At 41.9% G+C, this 20,874-nt stretch overlaps 1 long non-coding RNA gene across 2 annotated transcripts; it reads right to left on the bottom strand.

Annotated features, from left to right (window-relative positions):
* Positions 1–622: 622 nt before the first annotated feature.
* On the bottom strand, positions 623–20,359 carry LOC122684380. 2 transcript variants are annotated; one of them, XR_006338014.1, is made up of 4 exons: positions 15,627–20,359; positions 12,483–12,522; positions 3,448–3,539; positions 623–2,414 (listed from the first exon to the last, which is right to left on the bottom strand). It is a non-coding gene; the product is annotated as an uncharacterized LOC122684380 (long non-coding RNA). The 2 variants fall into 2 exon arrangements; XR_006338013.1 differs by having other exon boundaries at positions 623–3,539.
* Between the last annotated feature and the right edge of the window lie 515 nt (positions 20,360–20,874).

Consider the following 20,874-nt stretch of genomic DNA (forward strand, 5'->3'; position numbering starts at 1 on the left):
GAGGCTAGAAATGCCCACTTCACAGGGAACTGTAATAATTAGATGAAACAAGCTACTTGGAGCACTTTGCCTTGGCCAAAATAGAGGCTCTATAGATATTAATTCCCTCCCCTTTTCCTCCAATTCACTTTAACAGTTAATTTGCCATTATCCACCCGTGTGAAAATGATACTCACAAACGGGAACACAGAACCGGGGACAGTGGGCTGCCCCAGGCAGTAGGGCAGGATGAAACGGTGCCGTGTGAAAAAGGGGTGAGGATGTGACAAGCTGAGCTCACTGCACAGTCTCATCACCAGGGGGGATAAATCAGGGCTTGCTGTTCACCTGTTTATGAGCCTACAACCTGCTGGACTCTTGACAAGCATTAAGCTAAAAATACACAATTCTTGAATTTACTTTAGGAAAAAGGGAAACACAGCAAGTAGCATTTGTATGCTTTAAAGAAGACATAGAAGAGGCTGCAAAAGGGCTTCAGTTCCTGATTTTTTCTGGGAGGGAAGAAGTGACGTGTGTGTGTGTGGGACAGGACTGGGGTAGCCCGCTGTGGCAAGGAGCAGGTGAGAGGGAAGACACAGACACAGCCTAACTGCAGTCTCCAAATTCTAACTCTCCACTCGGCCATGTGGTGTGTTCTTACTGCAAAAATCAAACCTGACACCATCCAAAGTTTTTCTTTTACCATGAACACTTTATTTCCTCAAATGCTTTCGCTTTACAGTAACCATGCTTTAGAAAGGATACCATGCTCAAGATTATTTAAGGAAAGGAACCCTTTCCATCTCCAGAAACTGAAATAGCCCCAAATGTGAGAATTTGCATCAGCTCTCACTGCTATGCAAATCAGACAGTGGCCTTGTTTATTTTGGTAAATGTGTGGGTAGGGGAGGGAAAGTGGCTGTTTAAGACGCATTTAAAAACTTTCAGTTTCAAATTATCGAGCTCTGCAAGAAGGAACTTAGATTTCCCAGGAACAAAATGAAATAAAGCTTACTCCAGAAATATGTCAGGCATAAATACGTTTAAACAAAACTCTAAAGCCACATTGTTGGCCATTTGAATAGAGAATTGAGAATTTTCCTACCCAATGGGTCATTTAAATTCACTTCACCCGTGAACTCAGAATTCGAGGCCCCCACATTGAGTCTGCTGGCTCTTTACCACAGTTGGGTAAGGCTGTAATTCCCCAACTTCTTCTGGGCTTGGCCACTGCTTCTGAACTTCTGATTGGATGCTCTAGCCAACCATGACTTCCAGGATATGGATCTTACCTGGGGTCTGACTCCTCCCTTTATGACTTTTCTCACTCCATCTAGGCTACTGATAGTCCTCAATCTTCTTCCAGGGCCAAACTCTCTGTCATTGATTCCCACTGGCTGAATTATTCACTGCTGTTGCAGATGTACCTCTGAGTTCCTGAACTGCTTCCTCTGTTTAGCATCACATAATTGAATCATATTAATGTCAAGGACAAGTTGATATTAATGTTAGTATGGAAAAATCAATTCACAAGAAGAGTCAGGAGATCAATTTTTAAAAACCAGCAGTAAAGGAAATTGGCTTTACTGAACTCTAAATCTGCTATGAAGCCTTTATCTCTGAAACAGTTGGGTACTGGCATATGATTAGGTAAACAGATCAGTAGAATAGAATAAAAAGTCCCTGAAGAGACTTAAGTACATATGGAAATTTGGTGTGTGACAAAGGCCATCTCAAATTGCTGGGGCAATGGTAGGGGAAATTGGGTAGGGGAAACTGGAAAAAGATCATCTGTATCTACACTAAACACAAGAATAAACTCTAAATGAATCATGAATCTGAATATAGACATTGAAACTATACAAGAATAAGAAAAAACATGGGTACATTCTTCTGTAACTTTGGTACAGAGAAAGTCTTTCTAACCATGACTCATTATCCAGGAAAGAAAATAATAGATCGACTTGTATGGCAAAAGTACCTCATGCAAAGTCAAAAGGCTGTTGACATGCTGGGGAAAATATTTGTAACGTGTACCAGAGACAAGGGGCTAACACACTCAATATTTAAAGAATTCTTTAAGAGGCAGAAATGACTAAAGTCAATAGGAAAAACAGAAAGAAGGTAGGAACATAAAATTTATTTTAAAACATATGTCATTTAAACACATGAAAAGATATTCAAACAACTTATCATTAAAGAAATGCAAGTTAAAACTCTACCATCTCTCAGTTATCAGATAAGCAAAAATGTGAAAGCATCACAACACATCCTGTTGGCAAGGTAAGAGGAAAACAGGCGCTCTCAGTCACTGTTGGTGGGAACACAAAGTGGCACAGACCTGTAAGAGGGGATCTTGGCCTTGACTAGCTAAAAGACTCAGGTACTTCTCAACCGAGCAATCCCACTTCTAGGAACCGATTCTGAAGATACATCTTCAAAAATACAAAAAAATATATTTATGCAGATGATTTATTATAATATTATTTGAAAACAACCATGCTCTTAAAAAAATAAGCATGTTAAACAGCCATATTGAAATAACCATGCAGAAAAGAGCGGCTGAACAAACTGTAGTACCGACAATGGAGAACTACGCAACTGTAAAAGAGGGATAATGATTTCTGTGAGCTGGGAGAGTATGCTTGCGTGCACGCCCAGTCATGTCTGACTCTTTGAAATCCCATGGACTATAGCCTGTCAGGCTCCTCTGTCCATGGAATTTTCCACAGGAATACTGGAGTGGGTTGCTATTTCCTACTTCAGGGGAGCTTCCCAACTCAGGGATCAAACTCAGGTCTTCCACATTGCAGGCAGATTCTTTACTGTCTGAGCCACAGGGTAACCCCATAAAAGTGTAAACAGTACTCTAACAACAACAAAAATACTCTGAGAGAGAGTATAAGGAATGAATACACTTGGAAGGGGCTCCTTCCCAAAGAAGAGATTCAGAACCTATCAGAGCGGGTGTGATAGATGGAGACAGTCAGTGAATGCTAAAAATTAGTGAATTGCTTGGACCAGAGCTGCTCCACAGTCACCAGGCAAACAGGAAATAACCCTCTGGGGTGCAGGCAAGCCAAACTGGCAGAAGGAAAATGCAGCCAGAGCCAGCAAACCAAAAGCTGTCTTCTGGAGTCCAAGTGGCCAAGACTAGCAGACAGGCACACAGAAGGAGTTGGGTCATCGGAAGCCTTCTCACCAGCAGAGCAGCAGGAGGCCCAGTGTGATGTCCATGCTGGAAGGGCTACAGTGAGGTGGGCACTGGACCAGTGCCAGGGCGATGAGCTCACGGGGACCATGCGGTCTGGACGGGCAGCGCTGGAGTCTCCCACCCGCCCCTCGCGGCCGTGTGATGGGAGTGGGAAGGTGACAAAGGAGCAGCACCCTGAAGCCAGGAGGAGAAGCCCCTTTCTCTACAGTGTCCCCCCGGTGCCCTTGACTGGCAACTCAGAACACGGCACTCACCGCAAAGCAGAAATGCTTAATGGATCCATCTCCATCACAGTCGAGTAAGTAATGAAGGGAGACTTTGAAGCTGAAGAGCAATAAATTGATAACTGGTAGAGAAAACAAACCAAGAAATAAACCTAACTGAGTAATAACAAATGAAAAACATAGCCACACAAAAAGTGAAGGAGAAAAAACAACCAACATCATTACTTTGAAAAAGTGCTTTTACTATGCTCACTACAACTAAAGATAAAAAACTAAAACTCACCCCTGTGAGTACATGCACAGATGTACTCACGGGGTGTGGGAAATTACTTTCTGTGAATTCTAATATAGAGCAAATAAGAGACAGGGGTTATAAATAGAGTGTTTAGGATAAACTTTGTGGGGATCAAATGTAATTGGAGGTATCACTATGAAGTGATGATATTATTATATATATATATATTTTATTATATATATATGTAGAAAGACAAATATACAAATAGATACAGATGTGTGTGTATGCTCATATATTTCTAGCTCTCTCCACTGAGGGCAACTAGAAGCAATGATACTCCAGCAGCAGTAGGTACACATACTGCCCAGATCTTGGTTTCTGAATACCAATCTCCAACTGAAGGAACCAGGCCTCCTTAGAATAATGGCTCAGGCCATATGGCTGGGCAGCAAAAGCACAAGAGGGGCCTGGAACAAACAACCTGGGGTCCAGAAGTTAAGTACTTCAAACAAATGATGGGAACACATCAAAAGGATATAGAAGCCAAAATGAAGGGGACTTGGGGGCCAAATTTGAACAAACAAAATAAATGATGAAAGTAATAGACTATAAACCACAGAACATAATAAGAATCCATCAATCCATACTAATATAAGTAAATAATTGAAAAAAAAGAAAACAGAGAAAGCTCTTCCTTACAATAAAATTCCAGTTTAAAATGTAGACATAATTATGGAAGGCAATGAAACCACTCAATCCTAAAGGAAACCAATCCTGAAGATTCATTGGAAGGACTGATACCAAAGCTGAAGCTCCAATACTTTGGCCACCTGATGTGAAGAGCTAACACTGGAAAAGATCCTGATGCTGGGTAAGACTGAAGGCAAGAGAAGAAGCGGGCAGCAGAGGGTGAGACTGTTGGATATCACCACCGACTTAATGGACATGAGTTTGAGCAAACTCCGGGAGATAGTGAAGGACAGGGAAGCCTGGTGTGCTGCAGTCCATGAGGTCGCAGTGAGTCGGACAAAACTTATTGACTGAACAACAAGAAGAGTGATGGAAACAGGATGTCACCACTTTCAAACACCATCATAATCTTTGACTTAGACAATGATCAATAAAAGATAAAAATTAGTGGCAAAAGTACTGTGAGAAACAGGACATTTATATAGTCTTAAAGTAGCTCCCCTGCAAAATACTTACTGATAGCAAAGGAAAAACAGTAAGTTTACAGTGGAGAAATCTAGCAGATACTACCTTAACCAAATGATCAAAGTTAGTATCACAAGCAATGTGACAAATTAACATAACATGACTCTTGGTAGGATGCATCAAGAGGGATAAAACATAACTTCTATAGCAGTTAGTGCACAATACCAATTTATTCATGAAGAAACAGCAGACAAACCCAAACTAAGGAACCTACAGAAATAGTTCAGTTCAGTTCAGTTCAGTAGCTCAGTCATGTCCAACTCTTTACAGCTCCATGGACTGCAGCAGGCCAGGCTTCCCTGTCCATCACCAACTCCCAGAGCTTGCTCAAACTCATGTCCATTGAGTCAGTGATGCCATCGAACTATCTCATCCTCTGTTGTTCCCTTCTCCTCCTGCCTCCAATCCCTCCCAGCATCAGGGTCTTTTCCAATGAGTCAGTTCTTCGCATCAGGTGGCCAAAGGATTGGAGTTTCAGCTTCAGCATCAGTCCTTCCAATGAACACCCAGGACTGATCTCCCTCAGGATGGACTGGTTGGGTCTCCTTGCAGTCCAAGGGACTCTCAAGAGTCTTCTCCAACACCACAGTTCAAAAGCATCAATTCTTCGGCACTCAGCTTTCTTTATGATCCAACACTCACATCCATTCATGACCACTGGAAAAACCATAGCTTTGACTAGACAGGACTTTGTTAGCAAAGTAATGTCTCTGCTTTTTAATATGCTGTCTAAGTTGGTCATAGTTTTTCTTCCAAGGAGCAAGTGTCTTTTAATTTCATGGCTGCAGTCACCACCTGCAGTGGAGCCAAAAAAAATAAAGTCTCTCATTGTTTCCCCATCTATTTACCATGAAGTGATGAGACCAGAGGCCATGATCTTTGTTTTTCGCATGTTGAGTTTTAAGCCACATTTTTCACTCTCCTCTTTCACTTTCAAGATGCTCTTTAGTTCCTCTTCTCTTCCTGCCATAAGGGTGGTGTTATCTGCATATCTGAGGTTATTGATATTTCTCCCGGCAATCTTGATTCCAGCTTGTGCTTCATCCAGCCCAGCATTTCTCATGATATACTCTGCATATAAGTTAAATAAGCAGGGTGACAATATACAGCCTTAATGTACTCCTTTCCCAATTTGGAACCAGTCTGTTTTTCCATATCCAGTTGCTTCTTGACCTGCGTACATATTTCTCAGGAGGCAGATAAGGTGGTCTGGTATTCCCACCTCTTAAAGAATTTTCCACAGTTTGTTGTGATCCACACAGTCAAAGGCTTTGGTGTAGTCAATAAAGCAGAAGTAGATGTTTTTCTGGAACTCTCTTGCTTTTTTGATGATCCAACAGATGTTGGCAATTTGATCTCAGCAGTGGTCACAGGCTTGGAAAAGGTCAGTCTGCATTCCAATCCCAAAGAAAGGCAATGCCAAAGAACGTTGAAACAGAAATAACTGTCCAGTGACTTTTTAAAGGGTTAAGGGTATGAAAAACAAAGAAAGATGAAGAACTATTCTAGATTCAAGGGATTGGGATGAAGCGAGCAATGCAACTAGAGTACAAAATCCATAGACACTCACTCCCAGGGTCGTGTGAGTGCAGGGTTGGCCTTGAAGGAAACCAAGGAAATGTGACAACTAAATACAACATGTCATCCTGGTTTAGATCCTAGACAGTTGTGGGAAAGCTGGTGAAATTTGAATAAGGTCTGTAGATTATATAACAGAATGGTATCAATGTTAATTTCCTGATTTTGATCATTGTACTGTATTAGGCAAGATTAACTTTTGAGGAATCTGGATATGCAGGAATTTTTATACCATTTGTACAACTTTTTATAAGTCTAAAATTAACTTAAAAGGAAAAGTTTGAAGTTTTTTAATTAAAAATATATTAAAGCCAAACAAGTAAGGGCACAGGTTTCTGGTCAAGAACCAAGCATAATGTCACGCAGGGGGACATTTGTTAAGTAAAGAAACTATGATGCATAGTGAAAGGGTAGGCTTCGGAACCATCCAGATGTGTGCTCAAGTCTGGCCTTGTTAGTTACTGTGTGATGCTAGCCTAGTTACCTGATCTTCCTAAGCCTCAGTTTCCTCATTAGACATTTACATTAATGAGTCATCATAAAAATACCAACTTCATATGATGATCTGTGTTGTTGTTGTTGTACAGTCACTAAGTCATGTCAGACTCTTTGTGACGCTATGGACTGCATTACGCTAGACTTCCCTGTCTCTCACCATGTCCCGAAGTTTGCCCAAGTTCATGTCGATTGCATTGGTAATGACATCCAGCCATCTCATCCTCTAATGCCCTCTTCTCCTTCTGCCCTCAATCTTTCCCAGCATCAGGGACTTTTCCAAAGAATCAGTTGTTCGCATCAGATTACCAAAATATTGGAGCTTCAGCTTCAGCATCAGTCCTTCCAATGAGTATTCAGGGTTGATTTCCCTTAAGATTGACTGGTTTGATCTCCTTGCTGTCCAAAGGACTTTCAGGAGTCTTCTCCAGCACCACAGTTCAAAGGGATCAATTGTTTGGCATCAAAGGTGCCAAAGATGGACCTTCTTTATGGTCCATCTCTCACAACTGTACGTGACCACTGGGAAGACCATAGCCTTGACTATATGGACCTTTGTCGGCAGAGTAATGTCTCTGTTTTTCAACACACTAGGTTTGTCATAGCTTTCCTGCTAGGAAACAATCTCTTCTGATTTCATAGCTGCAATTATCTGTATACCAATCTACATTATGATTATTGATATTCAATAGACTGTATTTGTAAACAATTTTAGTACAAACTCAATCAATAGGAGTCCCAGTAGTTGCGACTATGGTTGTTAGGATTAGCCATATATTTTTAGTTATTTATTTACTTGGCTGCATCAGGTCTTCGCTGTGCCATGCAAGATCTTTCATTGTAGGGGGGGCAGGCTCAGCAGGCCCTCGGCATGTGGGACTTTAGTTTCCCAATGAGGGGTTGAACCTGTGTCCCCTGATTCTCAACCACTGGACCACCAGAGAAGTCCCAGCGTTAACCATATTAATGAGTAGGTTATTCCTTGTGAAGAATTACACTGAGTATACTAAAAGGGCCCCTTTAAGACCAAGTAGATACATTTTGGGGGGGCTTCCCAGGTGGCACTAGTGGTAAAGAATCCATCTGCCAATGGAGGAGACACAGGTTCAATTCTTGGGTTGGGAAGATTCCTTGGAGGAGGGCATGGCAACCCACTCCAGTATTCTTGTCTGGAGAATCCCATGGAAAAAGGAGCCTGATGGGCTCCAGTCCTTAGGGTCACAAAGAGTAGGGCGGCAAAGAGTCGGACACAATGAAGTGACTTAGCACACACAGATACATTTTTTAACTGACAAAATAGATAAATAAAAAGTGGTGGTTTTTTTTTTTTTTTATCAAAACATGATTCTTAGGCCTCTTTTGGAGCAAATAGCTTTTAGTTTACTTTTAATTCTGTAAAACTAAATGTATGACACAAAGCAATTATTGGCACATTGCCTTAAGCAGACGGGGAAAAGGCCACCACAGGGTGACTTGGGCATGGGGAGAACCTAGCTCACTAATAAGTCCTAAATGTTGGCTCTTTCAAAGAGGTGAAGAGAAGCCAGACCCCCGGTTTGTCTTTTCTAAGCAGATTCTGAACTACTTAAATGTGATGACATAGATAAAATATTTGAGGTTCAAGATTGCTTGTAGGTTCATGCTGTCTCCTTTAATCCATTTTTTTTTGAGATAACTCCAGCATAAATAGTGGGCAAGCACAGAAGAAGGTTGAAAATGGCTAAACAGATTCTATTTGGTGCTGTTTCAGTGCTAAGTCAAACATGAAAATGTCTGGTGTTGCTAGTGATACATTTATTTTATGAAAAGGATAGAAGACCAAGAGACTTCTGTGGCAACTATTCCCTATATAAACAAGGGAAACCACCACAAACAAAATATGTCAATCTGCTATCTTACAAATATTTCCAACAACCCTTTAAGGTTAAGAACAAAGGTAACATTCCTGAATGAAGTTTCTTATCTTTAAAATCAACCCCAAAGTTTTGGAAACCCTGACTTTTGAATATTAACCCCAAAGAATTTCCATCCAGTCATTTGGAAACACAACTCAGATTCATGCTAACCTTAACTAAGGCTTGTGTGTGTGTGTGTGTGTGTTCAGTCATGTCTGACTTTGCCACCCCATGGACTGTAGCCCACCAGGCTCCCCTGTCCATGGAATATTCCATTTCCTACTCCAGCGGATCTTCCTGACCCAGGGATCGAACCTGGGTCTCCTGCTTTGGCAGGTGGAGACACTTTAAAAACCCTAACTGAGGCTTAACTGTCTGTAATCTTTCCCTGACTTCTTGTTGATTCCTGAGAACTCTGACCATATTGGATATTCCAAAGCATCTTTGTCTTTGACTCCTCATCCAACACTGCTCCCTTCACTCAGCAGTGACGTCTACCTTACGGTGCTAAGATCTGGTCTGTTTAGAGCAAGTGTCATCTAAATCGTTGTGCTGTTACTTCCATTCTTATCCAGCCCTTTCCTATCCTCCAGCCTCTGCTCAGTAAATTTCCTTCTCCAGGACTCGCCCCTTGATTTGGATTCTTAATCTCATACCCAAAAGCTCTTTCCAACGTATCATTTATTTTTCTGATTTTCTGTCAAAAATCCATAGTCTTTGGGACTTCCCTGGCAGTCCATTGGTTAAGACATCACCTTCCAATGGAGGGGTCGAGGGTTTGATCCCTGGTTGGGGAGTTAAGATCCCACATACCTCGGGGGCCAAAATAATCAAAACATAAAACAGAAGCAATATTGTAACAAATTCAATAAAGACTTTAAAAATGGACCTCAAGAGAACTTAAAAGAAAAAAAGTCTTCCCTTATGCTTTCCCAGAAGGGCTACACTTATGTTTCCCTGCACAAATCATTGATTTATACTTTACACCTGGCATCTATCCTCACTTTTCTACTGAGACAAAGCCAAGAACTTTTTAGTAACATGTGTCTTCTCTGTCCTTGCCATGTCTGACTTTGGTGAACACACAGGCTCAGTCCTAACTCTAAACCTTTGCCCTATGGCAGCCCCACCTGAAACCTTCCCTCCTCTTCATTTCTGTCATTCCTACCTATCCTTAAAAGTCCCACTTGAACCCCTCTTCATCTGCGAAGTCTCGCCAGAATCCCCCTTCTCTGAACTCTTGCAATACTGCCATCAGGATCCACTCCATCTCGGAGGTGCCCCCAGATGATGGTTTGGGGGACTACCCAGTGCATACTTCATGCAGTCTTGCCCAGCAGCTCTTTCTTGGCCAGGGAGTGAGCGTCTTTCCCTAATCATGCCAACTGGATTCTCTCTCCCAGGAATAGGAATCCTGAATGGAGTGACCAAAGGAGAAAGTGGATAGAAGTAAACCATCCTGACTGCAGGATCCTGCTGAACCTGTGTCCTAACCCCACCCCTTAGATCCTGGGAGGTACAGGATGTGGTCTTCCTGAATGTGGTTCTTACACATTTTCTTCATTTCTGTGAGCCAGGCTCTTTTTTTCTCTTCACTTGACCAGAGTAAATGTTGCTCCCTACATCCAAACACACTTAACTAGGATTCTCCCACTGCCTTTTTAAAAAAATACTTATTTATTTGGCTGTGATGGGTCTTAGTTGCAGCACTTGTGATCTTCACTGCATCATGCGAGAGTTTTCACTGTAGCACGTGGACTCTAGTTGCGGCAGGCGGGCTCCAGAACCTGAGCTGTAGTTGCTCTACAGGATGTGAGATCGCAGTTCCCCAACCAGGAATGGAATCCCCGTCCCCTGTACCGCAAGGCAGATTCTTAACCACTGGACCACCAGAAGTCCCTCCCATTGTCTTTTATTACTGTTTAATTTGAGTAAAGAGTAACTAATTAAATCTTGTGTACCAATGAGATAGGAAGTTTCCTGAGGGCAGAAACTCCACCTTACAACTCTATATGTCTTACATAAGTTTTTAATAATTCAACTGCATGATACTACTCATATGTGAAAAATCTCTATCTATGAACAAAGAAATAACTATCTGAAATCATCTTTATGATTCTTTGTTGCAGTTTAGGATCATTCGTTAATTCCATAAACACAGCCCAAGTGCCAATTATCGACCATGAACCACATTAGGCCCTGCAGTTGTGTGCAAGATGAAAAAGACAAAAGACACGGCTTCTGCATCTGGAGTTCTTCTTTCCAGTTTAAACTGTGTGTTACCCAATGATAGTACCTCGTATCGATTTGGTACTTTCAGTTCTGAAATGTTTCCAAGCATAACACATCATTTGTTATTTCTATTTTATAAATGGTAAAGCTGCCGATGTGTCATGTGACCAAGATCAAGACCAGAGCTACCAGGAGAACACAGGTCTCTGGATTTACAATATGTTCCTTCCTTCTCTCTCTTCCACAGTGAGAGACATTTCCTTCAGGACACAAAGACTGGTATTATGTTTTCTTTAATTCCCATATTACATCCAACTCATGGGTTATTCTTCTGTTACACAAGATAAAGGCAGTTTTTGATGTTTTGCTAGAGGAAAACAACAGAAGTACTAGCTGACTCTGGGACATCTGACTAACAAATATTTGTGGAGTGTAAGCTCATTGCGATGCATTGGGCTATCCCGTGATTACACCACTCAGGACATATACAGTTCCTGCCTTCACTAAGTCTATGGTCTTGTGGGAGAGCAGGGGAGTGTCATATATATTGTAAGTTCTAAAAGGAGGAGATACAGCCCATACACAAGTTCCTCAAGTCTTTATGTTCACAAAGAATCTGAATTGAACTTCTCAGTCTCCCCCAATCATCTGTATATTGATTGCAACCCATCAGCTTTGCTTATTCCCCTCACTCCAGAACCAGCATCCCCTCATCTTTAGAGGGGATCACCTCTCTTCAAAACTTCCCTTTTCTTTCTAGTCTCTCCTCCTAATTCTTTATTTCCATGGTGATCCTCAAAATTTTTCTGATCCACAGGGCACTCACAAAGACCCTGACAGATCCTCAGTGGTCCTCAGAACTTTGTTAAAAAAAAAAAAAAAAAAATTCTTTTCTGAGCAGCCGAAAGTTGTCTCTGTTATATTGTCAGTGGTCCAGGATAGGACCAGAAGACCAAGAGACAAAGGGCATGCCATGAAATTTCTCTTTCAGGAATGCATTGTTAGCAAGCAGTGCACCTGAATGTGCCCTTCTGCTGGTTTGCTTTTAGGGTCAACAGGAGTAGATAAAAATTTTCAACTTTCTTCAAAACATTTGCCGTAAAATTGACTTAATAAAAAGAATAACAGCAGTAGCCGCAAGTTACAAAGCAAAACTAGGCTAGGAGATGTCTGTTAAAAGGGCAGTTGATGGAAAAACTAAATTTTCTATCAGTTAACAGTCCACATTCATCAACTGTTAAAACATACAACTTTCTGGACCATCTTAAAGGTATTATGATCAAATTACTTTGAAAAATAAATTTGTATAGGGTATAATTTCCATGTATAATTACTGCTAATATAGGCAGAATGAGGCATTGGTAGGATGATTTGACAGAGGTCGGAGTGAGAATATTAAGAAAGTTTATACTCACTGTGTTTCTCAACTGTGGCTGGTGAGAGAGATCTGAAAGACTACAAAATGTAAAATGAGGTCAGGCAGTGATTTAAAAGTCTGCATATTTCTTTGATCATAATACCCAGTACTTTTTCATTGAATCTGCTAACATTTATTACTCCTCACAGCATTCTCATGATATATTATCAACAGCTGCATTTTGTCTTCATTGATTAAGATGTGTAATAATGGAGTTAAAAGATCTGTAAAGGAGTTGGAGGCAGGGATAGATTCTAAATCTTGCATTTATAGTATAATACATCATTAAGTATAGTATAATACATCATTTTGAACTGTGGTGTTGGAGAAGACTCTTGAGAGTCTCTTGGACTGTAAGGAGATCAAACCAGTCCATCCTAAAAGAAATCAGTCCCGAATGTTCATTGGAAGGACTGATGCTAAAGCTGAAACTCCAATACTTTGGCCCCCTGATGAGAAGAACTGACTAATTGGAAAAGACCCTGATGCTGGGAAAGATTGAAGGCAGGAGGAGAAGGGTACAACAGATGAAATGATTGGATGGCATCACCAACTTGATGGACATGAGTTTGAGCAAGCTCTGGGAGTTAGTGATGGACAGGGAAGCCTGGCATGCTGCTGTCCATGGGGTCAGAGAGCTGGACACGACTAAGTGACTGAACTGAACTGACATCATTAAGAGCTCCAGCTTTGTGAAAAGACAAACCTAGGTTTAAATTCAAGCTCTGTCACTTAATATGTCTATGTGACCCTAAGCAAGACACTTACTATCTGTCAGGTTCTCCATTTGTAAAAAGAGAATATGTAATAGACTGCAAAAATGGGCCCAGTTGTTCAGCATTTCCTGTGTCTGTACACTTTGCCATGCTGTTTTCCAATGCTCTTTAAAGGGATGGAGGGCATTATTCCACATCCTTACGCTATGTGACTTGTTTTGACCAATGAGATATTAACAGACATGTTGCAAGAAGATTGAAAGGGACTTATGCAATTAGGCCTTTTCAGAGCTGGCACTCTGCAGTTAACAACAGTACACGCCCAGTCCAAGACTTCTGAAGAAGGGATGCGAATGGAGGAACTGAATTGCCCCCACTTATCCCAGCCAACGTCAGGCTAGATCTGTCTTCACTGAATCAAATGGTACAGGTCATGAGCCAGTCCAGTCAAGGTTGGCAGATCGATTTAACCAGTCACCCTGCCACCCTGCAAGTATAAGCAATAAATAACTATTTACATATGCCACTGAGGTTTTGTGGGGTTTTGTTACATAACATTGCTGTGACAATAGACAACTGACACATAATGGTGGTACCTATCACATACATGTCAATGTGAGAACATACATGTAAATCACTTAGTACAGAACCTAATGATGATTCTAACAATAAAAATAATAATGTGTATTGTTACTTTGGAGAAACAGTTACAGAATATGCAAAGGTATGGGCAGTTCATCTGTGGATCCTGAACACAACCTATTGCGTTGAAAAGTTTTTTTTATAAAATCATGCAATTTTATTTCCAGTTTCCAAAGAGCGAGGCAATTTTATTTTTTAAGCTTGTAAGTATCCTCCAGGCCAGAATACTGGAGTGGGTAGCCATTTCCTTCTGCAGGGGATCTTCCCAACCCAGGGATTAAACCCAGGTCTCCCACATTGAAGGCGGATTCTTTACTAGCTTTACCAGGGAAGTCCAAGAATACTGTAGTGGGTAGCCTATCCCTTCTCCAGGGGACCTTCCTGACCCAGGAATGGAACCGGGGTTTCCTGCATTGCAGGCGGATTCTTTACCAGCTGAGCTACCAGGGAAGCCCCCCTGAACACAACCTGTCTCATTGAAAAGTTTTTTTATAAAATCATGCAATTTTACTTCCAGTTTTTACTTCCAGTTGTTTCTTCCAAAGAACCAGGCAGTTTTATTTTTTAAGCTTGTAAGTATCCTGAAATCTGTTCTTATAAGTAAAACAGTTCTTTTCCTTCTACAAGATTTACTTTGTTAAATTTTTAAAAAACATAAAACAAAACAAACAAAAAAAAAACCCCACACACAGAGTAGGGAAAGACATTCATATTCACAACCTACTGACAGAAGCCAAAGTCTAGGCTCATGAATAAACTCGAGTTATGAGATTTTTGTTCCAGCAGAGGGCTGGGCAAGGATGAACAATCCTCATCCTTTTGGTTCTTTTCCTATTCGGGTAATCTTGAAATAGTTCAATGTGATGGTGAGGAAATGGAGCTCTCGAGTTTAAATTCTGGTTCTGCCCCTTGCTAGCTCTGTGATCTTGAGCACATTAAATTCACTCACTCCTTAAGTGGGAAAAAGAACAATAACCTTCAAGGTTGCTGCAAGAATCACAAAATAGCTGCAAAGCCTCTCACAGCCGTGCCCGGCACATGATAAAGACAATAAACATCAGCAATTACTAGTTATTCTAACAGATGAGTCTGTGTTCTGTCAGCTCCATTTCTAACTAGGCTGGATCGCAGAGAATACTACTATCTGAGTCAGGTGAGCCTAATAGGCCTGGATACAAAATAATAGTATTGAACTCTGTGTAAACATTGGCTTCTCAGGTGGCGCTCGTGACAAAGAATATGCCTGCCAATGCAGGAGATGCAAGCAACTTGGGTTCAATCTCCCTGGGTCAGGAAGATCCCCTGGAGTAGGACACAGCACCCACTCTAGTATTCTTGCCTGAAGAATTCTGGGGACAGAGGGCGGGCTACAGTCCTTGGGTCACAAAGAGTCTAACACAACTGAGCACACCTCCAGAACTTGTATCTTCTCCTCTTCCATGAGTGTGGCTGAAGCCACTGATGCTTCTCAGCGGGTCCCATTCCATCTCACCTAGCTCCCTTCAGAGTTTTGAGAAAAAGTCCAAAGTGACTTCTAACTTTGCCCTATAACTATGTCCATTAGCGCAAAGACAAATCAAATGCCCTTCACCTAACCAATCAGTAACATGAATAGACAAGTGACTCGCCTTCTTTTAGACATCAACATTCTTCCCTTTTTTTTTTTTTTTGCTATTTCTTTTACTAATCCAGTGAAATTAACCGTGGGAGCCACAGTCTACTCTGAGAGTTACTGACCTCCACAGGAAAGTAGAGATCATGACGGAAACCGAAAAAAGGCTTACCTTCTCCTTCATGGAGCTACTTCCTCCATGTCGGCTCCTAAATTCTCTTCCTCTGTGTCCTCCAGGAGTCAAAGAGTAGGCCACGTTATTTCTTCGGGGATTTTATGAATGCCTCTCTATTGTGGCCCCAAAAGCTGCTGAAACAATCAGGGCATTAACTGCATTAGCCCCAATGCCACAGTTAGCCTCAATTCTCTCTCCTCTTGGGTCCTGCTCAGCTATGCTATCTAACCAAGCAGGGTGGACAATAAGCACCAGATGAAAATATGGCCCAAACAATACGCCAGCACTGTAAAATTCCCGAAATTGACTGCCACCTTGTAAAAGTTAACAATACAAACTTTCTCCTATTATCAGTTCAATCTGTTGCTGCTACAGAGAAATCTCAGTCCAAAATTCTGCCCAACCCTATTTCCTTTTACTGACTCAGTTCCAGGCAGCAGAGATGGTATTCAGGCCTTTGGGTGGAATCTGCGATCCTTTGTTAGCAGCTGCCCCCTGGGCCATCTGCCAGGGTAATTGGAGGAGAGCCTTAACACCTTCAAAGTTTGATCATTTCAACCCTAAGGCTCTCATTTTCTTCTTTTCTGAAATATCTAAGGGTCAACAAAACACACCCGAACATCACAGTACCACAGTACCAGCCTTAATTTCACAAATTTCAAAAGAACAAACAAATTCCCAGTATTAATCTAAACATCAATTTCCAACTGAGAGCAGTTCCCAAGCAAAAGACTGCATTTCCCAGAGCCCAACACGTTACATTCCAGACACTTAGTTCTAATGCCAGCTACAGACAATTGTAAAAATTTTGTGTTACCCAAGCCTGTGAGAAAACAAACAGACAAACAAAAAGACAGAGAGAAAGGCCTCTTCCTTCAGATTTCAGGATGCCAGTGCAGTTGTACCAACTGTTAGAATTCAGGCCTTGGGAAGCCAAGTTCACAGGAGGAGAGAAATTCTATATCAAGACACAAATTGTGACACTCTGTGCTCCCTGCCAGGCTTTGCCTGCACAACTGAGCTTATATACACAATGAAAATGGCAACTTAAAAAGAAAAAGATGAAAGATTTTCTATAGCCCTCATGGCTTACTCTGCCAAAGAGTAATCAGCAGTGAAAAGATAAAGCCATCAGTATTTGAATTTAAATGTTAAAATAATAATAAAGCCTATGGTCTCCTTAAGGTTAGTTTATAATAAAAATAACTTCTTGATCCTGGAAAACTTATCTGGTTTCTTTCTTCCTTTCATTCTCCACTTAATGACTGAAGTTATTATTTCCATGGTGGTCTCCAAACCACACTTGGTTTCTATGTAGATTGGCATGTCACCTCCAACAATTTCACCAGCTGCCTTTTCCTCTCAAGAGAATATGATTAAAATATTAATCCAACTTCTGGACTAATCTTGCAAAAAAAAAAAATTGTATAAATCAATCTCTGCACAGCATTTTCCTCACTCTGAAATGTGCAACGTGTCCTCATTTTATTTGTGATGCCTGCACAGGAAAGTAAGGTTCTAGCAAAACAGATCTAAAATGTTTACCTCTCTGCCCCTCTCTCCCGCTGCTTCTTCCTGATTTCTCAGAACAGGGAATGGGAAATGGCAAGCCCCAGCTCAAAATGTAGGTTTCTAAATGAGAAGAAAGGATCTGGAAGAAATCACCAGGGCTCTAGGTGATGCTCTCTGGGCTGCCTGGCAGTGACCAGTGGCCTCTGGCAAAGCACAAAAAGATGGAGGGTGCGCTCAGCCAGCCGACAGGGTGCTCTCGGCTGTGCTAATTCACCCGTTTTTCCTGCTGGCTGGAAACCATCCAGAACTGCAAATCCATCAGTCAGTCAGCACTGACCAAAACCGCCTCTGGGCCTAGCATCGGGCTAAATCCTTGCTTTTGAGGAGCTTACAATCTAATTACTGTAATTAGAGGTCAATTGACTATTAAACTATGTGACACTAAATAGGAGTTTGAACAAAACGGTGATTGTGGGCTGGAGTCGTTGGAAAAGCGTTCACGGAGCCTGCAAGACCTTGAAGGGAAGAGTACAGTCATGCTTGAGGATTATGAAGTTGATAAAATGTGCTTAGGGTTGGGGGAAAAAAAAAAAAAGCCTCTGTGTGGAGTCTCAGGCTCAACTGAGGAGGAAATCCCACCGCGAAGGTGGCAGGCCTGCAAGGTTCCCTGGGCCATTCTGGCCACAGAGCTCATCACCAAGAAAATGGAATTCCTCTCAGGTCAGGAAGAAGTTCCATCTTTCCTGAAATGGTTTAGCCGTTGAATCAGAATGGTGGACATTGCCAATATAAAAATCAAGCTGACATCCTTAACTTACTGAGGCCTCCAATATCGAAATGTCATTGAAAGAAATGGCTTTCTAGCAATGTCAGCTGAGACTAGATTGAAAGTTGAAAGGACTTCCCTGGGAAGTCAGCCTCACTGAAGGAGTGTGTGTGCACTCTGCCACTCAGGCCTGTCCAACTCTTTGCGCCCCTATGGACTGTAGCCTGCCAGGCTCCTCTGTCCATGGGATTTTCTTGGCAAGGATACTAGAGTAGGCTGCCATTTCCTCCTCCAGGGGGTCTTCTTGATCCAGGGATCAAACCTTATCTCCTGCATCTCCTTCATCAGCAGGTGAATTCTTTACCCTTGAGCCATCTGGAAAGCTCCAGCTGATGGAGGGATACGCCTTTTGCCAAAGGGTACTAACAGCTGAGAAAGATGATTGATAGTACATTTTAGGACTAGGATTAGAATGATCGAGCAGTAGAATTCTGTTCCATTAATTTTAAAAAGTCATACTGTAGGTTTCAGCCTAAGTAATTAATAAAAATAGCAAGACTTTGTTTCTTCCATTCCCTTAATTATTAACTTTGCATTCATCTGCATATTTTAATTGAACTACATGCATTACATGAAAAAGGTGCCTCTGGAGAAGCAATCTGCTTCCTTCAGCTCTTCCCATGATTAACGACAGATAAAGTGGGCAGAGGTGAAAGCATTTTTCAACATGGCAATTTTGATTTTCCAAAAGAAAGACTGTCAAGGCCCATTTTCTCAGATGGCTGATTGAAATCAACTAGCGTAATGGGTTAATTCTGAAATCTCATCTCTAATTATTATATAAAACTGATATGTACCTCTATCTCCTTTGTTGGGGGGGGTGGTTCAAATTTTATTTGAGGCAGACTTCATGGAAAAGGAGGGACACTGGCTGTACTCTGAAAGGCAAGTAGGATCTGGGACAGCAGGGAAGCGGGTGAAGGGCAGCACACGCAATATTAGAGGATGGAAGAAACAAGTGTCATTTGCAGGTCAGGTTTTCCATAAGGTGGTCAGGGCCTTGCAGAAACCAATGTTTCTGAAGAGTTCATCTCTGCTTCAGCCTGGGAGATGATTGCAAACTGGGCTGCAGTGGGAATGAGAGCTGGGCTTTCTGTGATCTTTCTGGAAGGTCAAAGGAGGGGTGATGTCCACTCAGTTCTGTGCCGTAAGGAACCCAGGTCTGTTTGCCCCATTCAAAGAGAGTTATAATGAGGTGGATGAGCCTAGAGCCTATTACACAGAGTGAAGTGAAGTAAGTTAGAAAAACAAATATGTATTAATGCATGTATGTGGAGTCCAGAAAAATGGTACTGATTAACCTATTTGCAAGGCAGCAATAGAGACAGACTTGTGGACACAGTAGGGGATGGAGCGAGTGGGACACTGAGAGAAAAGCACTGAAACATATATATCACCATACATAAAGCAGACAGTCAGTGGGAATTTGCTGTGTGATGCAGGCAGCTCAAACTGGTGCTCTGGTACAGCCTAGAGGGTGGGAGGTGAGAGGGAGGAGGTTCAAGAGGGAGGGGACATATGTATCCCTATGGCTGATTCATGTTGATGTATGGCAGAAACCAACACACCATTGTAAAGCAATTATACTCCAATTAAAAATAAATAATTTTTTAAAAAAATGATGGGAAGATTACCAAGAAAAATAATAAAGACTGTAACGTGGGCTGGTATCCACCACTCACTCCCACAATTTCCAATTTTTAAGGACCATCTCAGAAGTTTTTAGGCATGGGGGTAGGTTGCAGGCTCAGACAGGCTGCTTTTCAGCCACAATCAGATGGGAACTGAGTTTGTTGTGCTGACCCCAAGCCCAGGACTCCTCCAGACCGGCAACTCCAGAGCACTTTGCACAAACACACATGATGAATGGTGTGTGAACACACCCCCGTGGGCATTCCCAGGCTCGTGTACAATTCCCTGAATGCTGGCTTTAACCCCACCCCTTCTCCAAAACAAGAAAGCACAGCAGAATATTAGATGAGAGACAGTGTCATCAAGAAAGGCTTGCATCCATTCTAAGGTATGCTTTGAACAAAAATAATTCAGAGATGTCAGCACACTATTAAGGAAAAGAAAAATGGATTGAAACATTTCACAGAGTTGCGACACCACCTTGAGAACCGCTGCCTTTGACACGAGGCTGCCTGGGACACCCGACACTTGTCACACAAGTAGACGGCAACTGATCGGTCTTGAGGGCTGCCCCACCTGGCCGCCCGCCACCGTTCTGCGCTTTCTCCATAGCGAATGGATCGACACCTGTGATTATACGGAGTGATGACCAAGAGCACGTACTACTGTATATAAAATAGGTAAACAACGAGGACCTCCTGTACAGTAAAGGGAACTATATTCAATACCTGGTAATAACCTATAATGATAAAGAATCTGGAAAGAATAAAGATATAGATACATCTGAATTGCTTTGCTATACACCTGAAACTAACACAACCTTGTAAATTTACTACTCTTCAATTTTTTTAAATGGTTAAAAAATGTAAGATAAAATCAGGGAAAGTAAACATGAAAACAGAAGCCTTTTTTAAAAAAGAAAAGAAAAAGCATGCACTCTGGAGACAGCCTGCAGGAATTCAAATCCTAGCTTCACGTCTTCCCATTCTTCATGAGGGCTGTTCACAAATATTACCATTCTCCTCCTCCTGAGATAGATGGATTACATTTACTGCCACCCTGAAGTTGGGCGTGTCTGTGTGACTTTAACTCCTATGTGAGAAGAGATGAGACTCTTCTGGGCAAAAGCCAGTAAGCCCTCCTCACTCAAGAGTGGCCCACGGTCCAGCAGCAGAGGATCACCCGGAAGGAGTGCAGATTCACCGTGAGCCCTTAACGAGCTCCCCAGGCCGTGCGCACGCACAGTCAAGGGGGAAGCCCTGCTTCACTGCTTGC

This window comes from Cervus elaphus, chromosome 26 (genome assembly GCF_910594005.1).
Source record: "Cervus elaphus chromosome 26, mCerEla1.1, whole genome shotgun sequence".
NCBI lineage: Eukaryota > Metazoa > Chordata > Mammalia > Artiodactyla > Cervidae > Cervus > Cervus elaphus.